Below are 13,884 nucleotides of genomic sequence, written 5' to 3'. Positions count from 1 at the left end.
CCTATGAGGGTTTTGGATTATTCTTTTGGGATGAATTTTTTTTTTTTTTAAATAATGTTGTTTTTGGTTATGATTATATGTGTCATAAATACCCCAGGAGAGTCATGGAGTTGTAAATGTTGTGTTGTCAGTAGAAAGCATGGGATAAAACATGGGGATAGCATGGCTGTCGGTTTCTACTATCTATGTGAAAATTCTAGGTAATAGAACATGCAACTCGCCTGATGAGACTTACTTGCTTTTTAGAGTCTCCCAACAAAATGGATCTCCCAGATGTAAATCTGAGTTTTTTGTGGGAGGCGGCGCCGTGACTGTGAAAATTCCCCAATCATTCTTAAGTTCCCAGTCATTCCAGAGTCGTCTGATAACCGAGGCGGCGGCTAGTCTGCTTCCATCATCTCTATATCTGGGTTGAAAAGATGGAATCGGAAATCAGGAATTGATATTGTGACCGATAGATTAATCTCCCATTGTGGTCGCCAATTGTTTGAGGGCGAAAACAGTTTCTGCTGATTTTGGTAATTTCGAGTGTGTGGGTGAGAAACGAGTCTAAACCCTAAACAATGTATTGCAAGTGCTAGACACATTTTTGTGTCCGATTTGTCTCGATTCTATATATTGTTAGGGCTCATTTTTGTACTTATTATGGTGTTTTATTTATTTGTAGGTATTTTTGGCCAAAAAATTTTTTGGAAAAAATTGGCTCGAAAAGTTGTTGGAAAGCACCCAGAGGACATTTGCTATTCGGACTCTCATTTTGGATAAGGGGTAACTTAATTACTAAGGGGCATCTCATTTCCAGGCAGCTGCTAATCGCACCCCTACCCTGGATAAGGGGCAACCATCTTCAACATTTCAAAAACCAAGTTTTGGCGAGAAAGTAGGTGCAATGAAGAACAGATTTTAGGGTTCCTGATTTGGAGGAGTTTGAGGTCGGTTAAACCTCTGATTTTCATAAGATAGACTCCTTATGGGTCTAGGAATCTGATATGGGTGTTGAAATCGATTAGACTGGGCTCAATCGACGGATTTTTATCACAACAGAAAATATGGAAAGTCACGTGTGTGACCTGTTTTAGGGAATTTTAGAGAGATTAAAGTTTTGTAAACCTTCCCAAAGATTTGTATCTATCTAAGGAAGAGTTTAGAATAAAAAGGAAAGCTCATAAACGCGTAGAAATTCTAAAACAAGAAATTGCCGCAACTTGGACGTGAAGAGAAGGAAAGAGATTTTGGAAGATTTGGTAGAGATTTAATCGATATTTTTGATATAAATAGATTGTTTGGGTCATATAGAAGGGGTGTCGAGAGTTTGTGGACCTAAGGAGAGCCAGAGAAGAAGAAATCATAGGTTTACCAAACTCTGTTTCTGCTGCTGTTGCTGCTGAAGAGGAAGAACGCGAAGAACATTGACGCACGAGAAACAGTCGCAGAACAGCGTCGTTGTTTAACAACTGAAGAACATTAAGATGTGCAGGACAGTCGTATTCTAGGTTCTTAAATTTCTGATCCTGTAACAGTTGATTAGTAACGTATATCTTCAGTATTGCAACACCAACTGTAACGGTGACTTCTGTAACATCTATACACCGGTGCAGATCTGCTGTTTTATATATTCTCTTCAATAAAACCACCTTTTGAGCCATGATTTATTATTTTGAACCTGTTTTTGATATGAGGAGCTAAACCCCATTGCTGAGGCGATAGAGGAAGCTATTTTTCCAACAAAAAGCGGTACAATCTATTTAATTTATTGCAATTATTATTATGATTATTTGCCTTGGACTATTGTTGAATATGATTTTTATTTGAGTGATTGTGATCTATTTTGATGGAGTCTGCTTAGTTTATAGACTCTTGATGCTTCATGCTTGGTATTTACAATTATTGCTTTTGAAAATCTACTTGTTGCAATAGTGAGAATCAAATTGAACAAGAAAATTGCATGAATACAAAGATTGGATTAAATCACCTTAAACTTGGAAAATAGCGGAATCTTAGCCTCAGTGTTCTTTTAATATTGATATCAACTTTGATTGAGTTTGCTATAATTTATAGTGAGTTTTCTATTTTAATATTGGAATTTAAGTCTAATTAATATCCTTCACAAGTCTGAGAATCGAACCACTTTTACCACTATCTACAAATCACATCAATTTTTGGCGCCGCCGACGCGGACTTGTTTTTAGGGTTTTAGATTTATTTTATTTTTATTTATTTTATTATTTTTGTCCTTTTTTTATGTTTTTGGGTATTTATCTTGTGTCTATAGGTTCTTGATCATAAAGAAAATTGAGCCAAGGGGTTTGGTGATTTCATAAAGACTTGGAGCTAAAGATTAAAGCAAAAAGAATAGAAAAGAAGACAATTTTATTTTAGACAATTTTAGTTTAGGGTTTGTTTATTTTATTTAAAAATAAAACTGTATTAGGGTTTATTATTTTTGTAATTTTTCTTTATTTTCTTGGACTTTTGGACTTTTGGACCTTATTATTTTTTATTACCCTACGGAAGGGTACTTTAAATATAAATTGTTTGCAGTGAAGGAAGACAATTACGATATTGTCTCTGCACCTTGGGTTCGTACACTAGACATCGGAGTCAGTGGCCCGAGTCGACTACAACCGATTCATCCCCCGTCTGGAACGGGAGGTAAGATTCTAAACACTCGCGAATCCCCTGTCAGCGAGTTACTGGACTCCTTCGTATGCATATATGTTGAGGAATGAATACAAACATTTATTTTTCTAGTAAAGGGCAAGGCCTGGCCATACAAGATAAGGGTTCGGATTTCATTTCCGTTCTCTTCTTTCCCGCTTTAGGAACACATAACCTACGCGAACCTGAGCCTAAAATTTTGACTAGAACGAGACCGATAGGGTAACGAGCTTAACAGGAAAGTCATTCGAAAAATATTGGTTACTCTTTTAAGCATACTTCGAAGTTCTTGACGGTTTCTGTAAGTTGAATGCGTGACTGCGCCGCCTTGTAATACCGGTGAGGCCTTGGGTATCAAAGCTCCACCGAGATTCCCTCGCCTCTATTCAACTTACGTTAACTAGGATTTATTCCAGAGGGGTTTGCTTAAATTGTAACGAATTCCCGTTCGAAGGATTAGAAGCTGGTCTAGAAACAATCTAAGTGGAGCCATCATGCTTTTTGTTTGCTAGAAATCAATAGGATTGATTTGGTTGAGTCGGCATTGATCTGTGTTTGCTTACCCTTCAAATTTAGAAAATTCTATTGTATGCTTGAACGTAAAATAGACGCACTAGGTAGATTTGTTAAAGAGAAACCTAGTAGTTCAAAGTGTCTCGATTACCTTAATCTAGAAAGTCCGACTTTTGAAGAGTCTGTTTTTGAACGTCCTTTGACTGAGGAGAGAATCGCTGTTACTCCAATAGCGCCAGAAATGGCAACTTTGAAAGCTTTGTTTAATCCAACTAGGACTACTCGTCCTTCGTGTATTAAGTTAGCTGAAACGGAGGCACCCTATGAACTGAAACCTGGGACCTTACAGATGCTCCCAATCTTTTTAGGGAAAGAAAATGAAAACCCTTATTACCATGTTAGGGATTTTGAGGAAATTTGTAGTACTCTAAGAATTAAAGGCTTAGATGATGATGCTTTGAAACTTAGGTTATTCCCATTTTTCCTGAAAGATAAGGACAAGTCGTGGCTGTATAGTTTGGACTCTGAGTCAATTGAGACATATGAACAACTTACATCTGCCTTTTTCAATAAGTTTTTCCCTAGGCACAAAACATCGTATATTAGGACGCAAATATGCACATTTTCACAACAAGAGGGAGAATCTTTATATAGGTATTTGGAAAGGTTCAATGATTTATTATCCCAGTGTCCTCATCATGGTTTAGAAAAGGTTAGGCTAGTTCAGATCCTTTATGAGGGTTTAGATTATTCCACAACGACCATGGTTGAGTCTCTATGCACTGGTGGATTTGAAAACCAAACTGTTGATGCGGCGATGGAATTTTTTAATGAAATCGCCGAAAAAACCCAGCAATGGGAAAATAGTAGGGCACCCCAGAAAACAATTCTTTTAAGTAGAGGAAACGTTAATAGGGTAGAAGGAGGCTATGAATCAGATGCCAAAATTGCTGCTATAGCAAAAAGGTTAGAAGCCTTAGAAGTGGGCCAGACTAGTGGTAGAGTGGAGCCTTTTTGGGAAGGCCAGAATATTGAAGAGCAGGCCAATGCTCTTTATAATAACACTAGATTTGATAACCGTCAAAAGATTGACCCATATTCAGAAACCTATAATCCTGGTTGGAGAAACCATCCGAACCTTTCGTGGTCTAAGGGCCAAAGTCAAGGTCAGTTTAGTAATTCTAATGCTCCCCCAGGTTTTGGCTATACTAAGAATCCTTCAGGACTAGCTCAGTTTCAGAATCAGTCAGATAAGAAAATCCTAAGTTTAGAGGAATCTCTCGCCTTGTTAACTCAGCAAACTGCAAAATTCCAGTTATCCGTAGAACAGAGTCTACAAGCTAGTAACAGGATAGGACAAGAAAATAGTCAGGCTATTTCCGAGTTAAAAACCCAGGTTGGTCTGATAAGTGATTCTTTGAGAGAAAAAGGTAAGTTTCCTAGTCAAACACAACCCAACCCTAGAGGAGTTCATGAATTAGGTGCAAAACCATCGAATCAATTGAATGTTGTTAGAACCCTTAGAAGTGGTAGAGTTGTAGACAATAAGGTAACCATGCCCGATAGTGAACATACTGTAGTTCACCCCTCAGGATCTCACCTCTCAGGACCAGTAGCTGAAGAGACTGATAAAGTTTCTGATGATGTGAATTCGGTTCCTGAAAGGTCTGATTTTAGGCCTAGAGCCCCATTTCCTCAGCTATTAGTACCAACAAAGAAGGAATCGAACTTTAATGACATAGTGGAGGTTTTTAAGCAAGTTACCATAAACCTTCCCTTATTAGATGCAATTAGGCAAATTCCTGCTTATGCCAAGTTCCTTAAGGATATGTGTACGCGAAAGCGAAAACTTAGCGTCCATAAGAAAGCCTTTTTAGCTAGTCACGTAAGTTCAATCATTCAGAACACCACAACTCCAAAGTACAAAGACCCAGGTTCTCCTACCATTGCTTGCACAATAGGTAACTTCCGGGTAGAAAAAGCTTTACTTGACTTAGGAGCCAGTGTGAACTTACTGCCATTCCATGTATACTTACAGCTAGGACTTGGTGAAATGAAACCTACTCAGATGACACTGCAGTTAGCTGATAGGTCTGTTAAAATCCCTCGAGGTGTTATCGAGGATGTTCTTATTGAGGTCGACAAGTTTATTTATCCAGTGGATTTCGTGGTCCTAGATACCCAACCTGTCCCTGACCCAGAGAACCAGATACCTGTGATTTTAGGTCGCCCATTTTTAGCTACGTCTAATGCGATCATTAACTGTCGAAATGGTGTGATGAGTTTATCTTTTGGTAATATGACTATGGAGATGAACATTTTTAATGTCAGTAAGCAACCTCATGAGCTAGATGACACATGTGTTGAGGAGGTGAACATGATAGAAGCCTTAGTTCAGGAGTCATTACCAAACATCTTGTCTGAAGACCCATTAGAAAGTTGTCTATCCCATTTTGGTTTAGATTTTGACGACGATAGCACTATTGAACAGGTGAATGCTCTATTAGATTCTACCCCTGTGTTAGACACTGATAGATGGAAAGCTAGGTTCGAACCGTTACCAGTTTCTGAGACTACCCTAATTCCTTCTTTAGAAGAGCCCCCAAAGTTGGACCTTAAACCACTACCCGATACTCTAAAGTATGTGTTTTTAGGCCCATCTGAGACTTTACCTGTGATTGTAGCTTCCATTTGGATAGTGATCAGGAAAGTAGGCTAGTAAATGTACTTCAAGACAATAAGGAAGCTTTAGGGTGGACTATAGCAGACATTAAGGGTATAAGTCCTACTGTGTGTATGCATCAGATTCATTTAGAGGAAGACTCCAAACCTTCTAGGGAGATGCAACGTCGACTGAACCCTAACATGAAAGAGGTAGTTCGAAAAGAGGTGCTTAAGTTGTTAGATGCGGGTATTATTTACCCAATTTCAGACAGTAAGTGGGTCAGCCCTGTTCAGGTTGTCCCCAAGAAATCAGGTATCACTGTAGTCCAGAATGATAATAATGAATTAATCCCAACCCGAGTGACCACGGGATGGCGTGTGTGTATTGACTATAGGAAATTGAACAAGGTCACAAGGAAGGATCACTTTCCCCTTCCTTTTATCGACCAAATGCTAGAGCGATTAGCTGGACATAGTCACTATTGCTTCTTAGATGGCTACTCCGGTTATAATCAGATCGTTATTGCCCCAGAAGACCAAGAGAAAACCACTTTTACCTGTCCCTTTGGTACCTTTGCGTATAGACGCATGCCTTTCGGGCTATGTAATGCCCCTGCAACTTTTCAGCGTTGTATGATGAGCATATTTTCTGATATGGTAGAACGGTTCTTAGAGGTCTTTATGGATGATTTTTCAGTGTTTGGTTCATCTTTCGATGAGTGCTTGCATCATTTGACATTAGTGTTGACTAGGTGTAAGGAAAAAAATTTAGTGCTTAATTGGGAAAAATGCCATTTCATGGTTAAATCAGGAATTGTGTTAGGGCACATCGTCTCTTCAAAGGGTATAGAGGTAGACAAAGCCAAAGTTGACCTTATTAAGACTTTACAGGTCCCAAAAACCGTAAAAGATATTAGGTCATTCCTAGGGCATGCAGGTTTTTACCGTCGATTCATTAAGGATTTTAGCTTGATTTCTAGACCTCTTTGCAATTTGCTTGCAAAAGATGTTAAGTTTGTCTTTGATGATGCTTGTTTAGAGGCTTTTGAGAAGCTTAAAACTTTACTCACTACTGCCCCGATAGTCCAGGCACCTAACTGGAACCTACCCTTTGAGATTATGTGTGATTCTTCAGATTATGCTATAGGCGTCGTTTTAGGACAACGAGAAAACAAATTACTTCATGTGATTTATTATGCTAGCAAAACTCTGAATGATGCCCAAATGAACTACACAACTACCGAGAAGGAACTTTTAGCCATCGTGTTTGCCTTGGATAAGTTTAGGTCCTACCTATTAGGTTCTAAGATCATAATCTATACAGATCATGCTGCTTTGAAATACCTTTTATCTAAGAAGGATACCAAACCTAGATTGATTAGATGGATCCTATTGTTACAGGAATTTTCCCCAGACATTAGAGACAAAAAGGGTGCAGAAAATGTAGTAGCAGACCACTTGTCTAGGCTAGTTGTTAGTTCCCCTAGTGATTCCCTTCCTATAAGGGATAGCTTTCCTGATGAACAATTGTTCTCTGTTTCCCAATCACCTTGGTATGCAAATATAGTGAATTATCTTGTTACTGGTCGAACCCTCAACATTGGGGTAAGCAAGATCGTTCTAGGTTTTTAGCCGAGGTTAAGCATTTCTTTTGGGACGATCCTTATCTGTTTAAGTATTGTCCGGACCAGATTATTAGGAGATGTGTATCTGAGAGTGACCAGTCTAGTATTATCTCCTTTTGTCATGAACATGCATGTGGGGGTCATTTTAGTGCTAAGAAGACTGCTGCTAAGATTTTGCAGTGTGGATTTTACTGGCCTTCGTTGTTTAAAGATTCCCATAGTCATTGTGTTTCTTGTGAGCGTTGCCAGAAGTTAGGAACCATTTCCCGTAGAAATATGATGCCTTTGAACCCTATTTTAGTGATTGAGGTCTTTGATGTGTGGGGCATTGATTTTATGGGTCCATTTCCTATTTCGTTTGGTTATCTTTACATACTTGTCGCTGTAGACTATGTGTCTAAGTGGGTTGAGGCGGTTCCGTGTAAACGAATGACCACAGGGTCGTAGTCCAGTTTTTGAAAGAGAATATACTTACACGTTTTGGTACGCCGCGAGCTATAATTAGTGATGGAGGTTCACACTTTTGTAATAGACCGTTTGCTCTTTTAATGAAACAATACGGTATTACCCATAAAGTAGCAACCCCATATCACCCTCAGACTAGTGGTCAGGTAGAGGTTTCCAATAGGGAAATTAAACGTATTCTAGAGAAAACAGTTAATCCAAATAGGAAAGACTGGTCGTCGAGGCTTACTGATGCCTTATGGGCTTACCGTACTGCGTTTAAGACACCCATTGGAATGTCACCTTATCGTTTAGTGTTTGGCAAGGCATGTCACCTGCCTGTTGAGTTAGAGCATCGAGCCTATTGGGCTATTAAGAACTTAAACTTTTCACTTGACAAGGCAGGAGCTCAAAGAAAGCTCCAGCTCAATGAGTTGGACGAGATTCGTAGAGATGCATACGATAGTGCTAAGGAGTATAAGAACAAAATGAAACTTGTGCATGATAGGAATATTTTACGAAAGTCATTTTCTCCAGGTCAAAAAGTTCTTCTGTATGACACTCGTTTGCATCTATTCCCCGGGAAGTTGCGCTCTCGGTGGACCGGTCCTTTTGTGGTCCGTACTGTTTTTCCTCATGGCGCTGTTGAGATTGAGACACCAGATGGTAGTAGTTCTTCGAAGGTTAACGGTCAGCGATTGAAGCCCTTTTTAGAGCCTTTTCCTACAGGTGATGTTGAGGAGGTCCCTCTGGAGGACCCTGTTTACCTTGATTGACCATCGAGGCGATTTTGTATGTTGTATAATATTTTTGTAGGTTTTTGGTTACACTTCACCCAGGTACTATCTTTCCGACTTCTCTCTTTACTATTTCCTCATGTTACTTATATTTTTGGTACTGTTCTTTGATTAGAAACATTGAGGACAATGTTAGATTTAAGTTTGGGGGGGGGGTAGAACTTTTTGTTACCTTTTCGTTGCAATAAATAAACTCCAGAGCCTAGAAATTTATCCCTATTAAGGATGGCACTAACCAATCTAAGTGGATGGAAGCATTTTGGTTGTAGGAGTTGAGGAACCAATCTGACTAGATGGCAACATCTAAAGAGTCTATTCATAAAAGCACAGAGCTCAGGTGTTAGAAATAAATGATAGTTTCACCATATCTCGTTGAGTCCTTTTCACTTCTGTTTTTATTTTGTTTTGTTTTTAAACTATGTTTCTCTAAGTGATTAGGTGGGGCTCACGATTCAAGTTGTTACCAATGCTAGGGTGAATTAGAGTGATTGAGATACAAAAAAAAAAAAAAAAAAAAAAAAAAGAGAGACCAGACCATCAGACCAACTGGAATAAATTCAATAAAGTCGACCACTGGAACCCTTGTATATGCCAGTTGTGTTGACCTAGAGTTAGGATTATCAATCACTGGTTCCCTTGTATATGCCAGTGTGTTGATATTAGTCAGACTAGTATCTCAGTCCATTAGGATAGGTTCATTTTGGCGGAGGCCTTCAGACAGATATGAGAAACACCGTTCACCTAGTAAACATCAAAACCATCTATGTTTTTCTATATCCATCTTCTTGATCTATCCATGTGATTAGTTTTGACTCTGAATATTGATGTCCATAGTGCGACTATCTGAGTAGAGCTCTGTCACTTCATATGAATTTTAGTATACTTGAGTGCGAACTCGTGTACAACAATTGGAATTTCGTATCAGGGTACTTCCTCCTGTAGTCAATAAGTATGCCAACCAAGGAGATTCTTTAGTACCTTCCAAGGTTCTGTGTAGATAGCTAGGGTCTGGAGTATAAAGGTTTTGTGGGTATACCTCTAGTAATCCCTCCGGAGACAACACTCCGCCACTAGGGACACCTAGGGGTATAAAGGCTTATTGCATACGCTAAATGCAATCGACGATGCCTGCGACAGTGAGTTAGGATTTTATTTCTATTTTACTTTTGCTCGAGGACTAGCAAATAATAGGTTTGGGGGTATTTGATAGAAACATTTTTGTGTCCGATTTGTCTCGATTCTATATATTGTTAGGGCTCATTTTTGTACTTATTATGGTGTTTTATTTATTTGTAGGTATTTTTGGCCAAAAAACATTTTTGGAAAAAATTGGCTCGAAAAGTTGCCGGAAAGCACCCAGAGGACATTTGCTATTCGGAGTCTCACTTTGGATAAGGGGTAACCTAATTACTAAGGGGCATCCTATTTCCAGGCAGCTGCCAATCGCACCCCTACCCTGGATAAGGGGCAACCATCTTCAACATTTCAAAAACCAAGTTTTGGCGGGAAAGTAGCTGCAGTGAAGAACATATTTTAGGGTTCCTGATTTGGAGGAGTTTGAGGTCAATTAAACCTCTGATTTTCATAGGATAGACTCCTTATGGGTGTTGAAATCGATTAGACTGGGCTCAATCGACGGATTTTTATCACAACAGAAAATATGGAAAGTCACGTGTGTGACCTGTTTTAGGGAATTTTAGAGAGATTAAAGTTCTGTAAACCTTCCCAAAGATTTGTATCTATCTAAGGAAGAGTTTAGAATAAAAAGGAAAGCTCAGAAACGCGTAGAAATTCTAAAACAAGAAATTGCCGCAACTTGGCCGTGAAGAGAAGGAAAGAGATTTTGGAAGATTTGGGAGAGATTTAATCGGTATTTTTGATATAAATAGATTGTTTGGGTCATATAGAAGGGGTGTCGAGAGTTTGTGGACCTAAGGAGAGCCAGAGAAGAAGAAATCAGAGTTTTACCAAACTCTGTTTCTTCTGCTGCTGCTGCTGCTGAAGAGGAAGAACGCGAAGAACATTGACGCACGAGAAACAGTCGCAGAACAGTGTCGTTGTTTAATAACTGAAGAACATTAAGCTGTGCAGGACAGTCGTATTCTAGGTTCTTAAATTTCTGATCCTGTAACAGTTGATTAGTAACGTATATCTTCAGTATTGCAACACCAACTGTAACGGTGACTTCTGTAACATCTATACACCATTGCAGATCTGCTGTTTTATATATTCTCTTCAATAAAACCACCTTTTGAGCCATGATTTATTATTTTGAACCTGTTTTTGATATGAGGAGATAAACCCCATTGCTGAGGCGATAAAGGAAGCTATTTTTCCAACAAAAAGCGGTATAATCTATTTAATTTAATTAATTGCAATTATTATTATGATTATTTTCCTTGGACTATTATTGAATATGATTTTTATTTGAGTGATTTTGATCTATTTTGATGGAGTCTGCTTAGTTTATAGACTCTTGATGCTTCATGTTTGGTATTTACAATTATTGCTTTTGAAAATCTACTTGTTGCAATAGTGAGAATCAAATTGAACAAGAAAATTGCATGAATACAAAGATTGGATTAAATCACCTTAAACTTGGAAAATATCGGAATCTTAGCCTCAGTGTTCTTTTAATATTGATATCAACTCTTATTGAGTTTGCTATAATTTTTAGTGAGTTTTCTATTTTAATATTGGAATTTAAGTCTAATTAATATGCTTCACAAGTCTGAGAATCGAACCACTTTTACCACTATCTACAAATCACATCAGCAAGTGAGTACTTTGATTCGAGATATCAATCTGTACAAATCCTACCTAAACCAAGAAATGGTCATTCCAGACTTGCTTCGGTCACAAAGTGAATGAGAAGGGTTGGTCTAGGGAGGGAAGCGAAGAGAGTGTTGAGAACAGAATAGTTGATTCAGGAAAAGTAGTTGTTTGACGACTTGTATCAGAAAGTGGAAATCTAACAGATGGGAAAGCTAACAAGTGATTTCTGAGTTTTGTATTCTTCTGAGCAAAACTTTTCCTTTGGTGGAAATAGGTGAGACCTATTTATACAAGTCGCAACAAAAACGTACCCTGGTCTCGTAAGAAGTGGAAACGGTTGAGTAAATGGAAGAAAGCGGTAACGGGTAACGCCTGGAATTGATGTTTCCATAATGAAGGAAACGTTTCACCATTATTTCCTGTATTTACTAACCGCCTCACTCTTATGACACTTTCTTGTAACGAGCGTAGTGTACGCCGTAAGATGTAAACCGCCAGACCAATACCCTGATGAGCATCCCCCAGTTTGTGACATGTTTTGATGTCTCGATTATTTTCGTGGAAAACATGTAGCATGTTGCTATTGTTTGGCAAGTTAAGATTGAGAGTCTTGACGATTCGATGGTGACTATCGACAGCCGAGATTTCGCATCTTGAGAGGAAGGTTAGCCGTTGATTGTGGTTACCTTCCGTTGGTAGCCGGTGGCGTGTCCACGGTGCTGGCATGGCTTGCGCATGCTCTTGGCGTGGCTAATTAGGGTTTGGTGCCGTGACCAAATAATTGGCATAGCTAAGTATGTGTCGTGGCCAAAGAGTTGGCTGCGTAGCCAAAGGTTGCCACAAGTCGTTTGGTGGCAAGTTTGTACGGCTAAGATCTGCATCTCAAGAATAAGGATAGTCGTTGATTGTTGTAACCTTCCGTTTGGCTGCCAGTGGCATGGAGGCATGGCCGGGATGGATTTGGCGTGGCCAAATTAGGGCTTGGGCACCGTGGCCAAGAGTTGGCACCATAGCCAAGATATTGTTACAAGTCGTTTGGTGGCAAGTTTGTACGGCTGAGATCTGCATCTCAGGAGGAAGGAAAGCCGTTGATTGTTGCCACCTTCCGTTTGGCAGCCAGCAGCATGGAGGCATGGCCGACATGGCTTTGGCGTGGCCAAATTAGGGCTTTGGCACCGTGGCCAAGAGTTGGCACCATAGCCAAGAGATTGCCACAAGTCGTTTGGTGGCAAGTTTGTATGGCTGAGATCTGCATCTCAGAAGGAGGGGTAGCTGTTGGTTGTTTCCATCCTCCGTTTGGCAGCCAGTGGCATGGAGGCATGGCCGGCATGGCTTTGGCGTAGCCGAATCAGGGCTTTGGCATCGTGGCCAAATTAGGGTTTTGGCACCGTGGCTAAGAATTGGCATTGTAGCCAAGATATTGCAACAAGTCGTTTGGTGTCAAGTTTGTACGACTGAGATCTGCATCTCAGAGGGAGGGGTAACCGTTTATTGTTGCAAGCCTCCGTTTGGCAGCCAGCGGCATGGAGGCATGGCCGGCATGACTTTGGCATATTTTTAGGCGCGACCAAATTAGGGTTTGGCATAAACCGTGGAATTTGGCATTGGCCAGAAGTTTCCATGCATTTGGTGGCGAACTTATATGGATGAAATCTGCATCTCAGAAGGAGGGGTAGCCGTTGATTGTTGCAACCCTCCGTTTGGCATCTAGCGGCATGAAGGCATGGCTGGCATGCCGTTGGCACGGCGGTGCGGCTGGCATGGTTGGGCCTTTGGCGCGTGAGGTGTGGCTGGCATGGTTGGCATGTCGTTGGCACGGTGGTGCAGCTGGCATGGTTGGCATGCATTTGGCGCGGAGATGTGGATGGCATAGCATGCCATTGGCACGGTGGTGCGGCTGGCATGGTTGGGCCTTTGGCGCGTGAGGTGTGGCTGGCATGGTTGGCATGCCTTTGGTACGGATATGTGGCTGGCATGGCATGCATTGGAACGGTGGTGCGGCTGGCATGGTTGGAATGCCTTTGGCGCGGAGATGTGGCTGGCATGCCATGCCATTGGCATGGTGGTGCGGCTGGCATGGTTGGCATGCCTTTGGCGCGTAGATGTGGCTGGCATGGCAGGGCATTGGCACGGTGGTGCGGCTGGCATGGTTGGCATGCCTTTGGCGCGGAGATGTGGATGGCATGGTATGCCATTGGCACGGTGGTGCGGATGGCATGGTTGGCATGCCTTTAGCGCGGAGATGTGACTGGCATGGAAGGCCATTGGCACGGTGGTGCGGCTGGCATGGTTGGCATGCCTTTGGCGCGGAGATGTGGCTGGCATGGCATGCCATTGGCACGTTTGGCTAGCATACGTGGCTGGCATGTGTAGAAATGATGTCAGTCAGTACCGAGGGCCCTGCCGTG

General features: G+C 40.8%; 1 pseudogene; it reads right to left on the bottom strand.

Moving 5' to 3' along the window:
• Window positions 1–3,776: 3,776 nt before the first annotated feature.
• On the bottom strand, window positions 3,777–3,876 carry LOC113354726 (annotated as a pseudogene).
• Between the last annotated feature and the right edge of the window lie 10,008 nt (window positions 3,877–13,884).

The sequence above is a fragment of the Papaver somniferum genome, chromosome 2, assembly GCF_003573695.1.
Source record: "Papaver somniferum cultivar HN1 chromosome 2, ASM357369v1, whole genome shotgun sequence".
NCBI classification, from domain to species: domain Eukaryota; kingdom Viridiplantae; phylum Streptophyta; class Magnoliopsida; order Ranunculales; family Papaveraceae; genus Papaver; species Papaver somniferum.
Note: the sequence above shows the minus strand (reverse complement) of the source record. Positions and strands in the feature narration are given on the sequence as shown.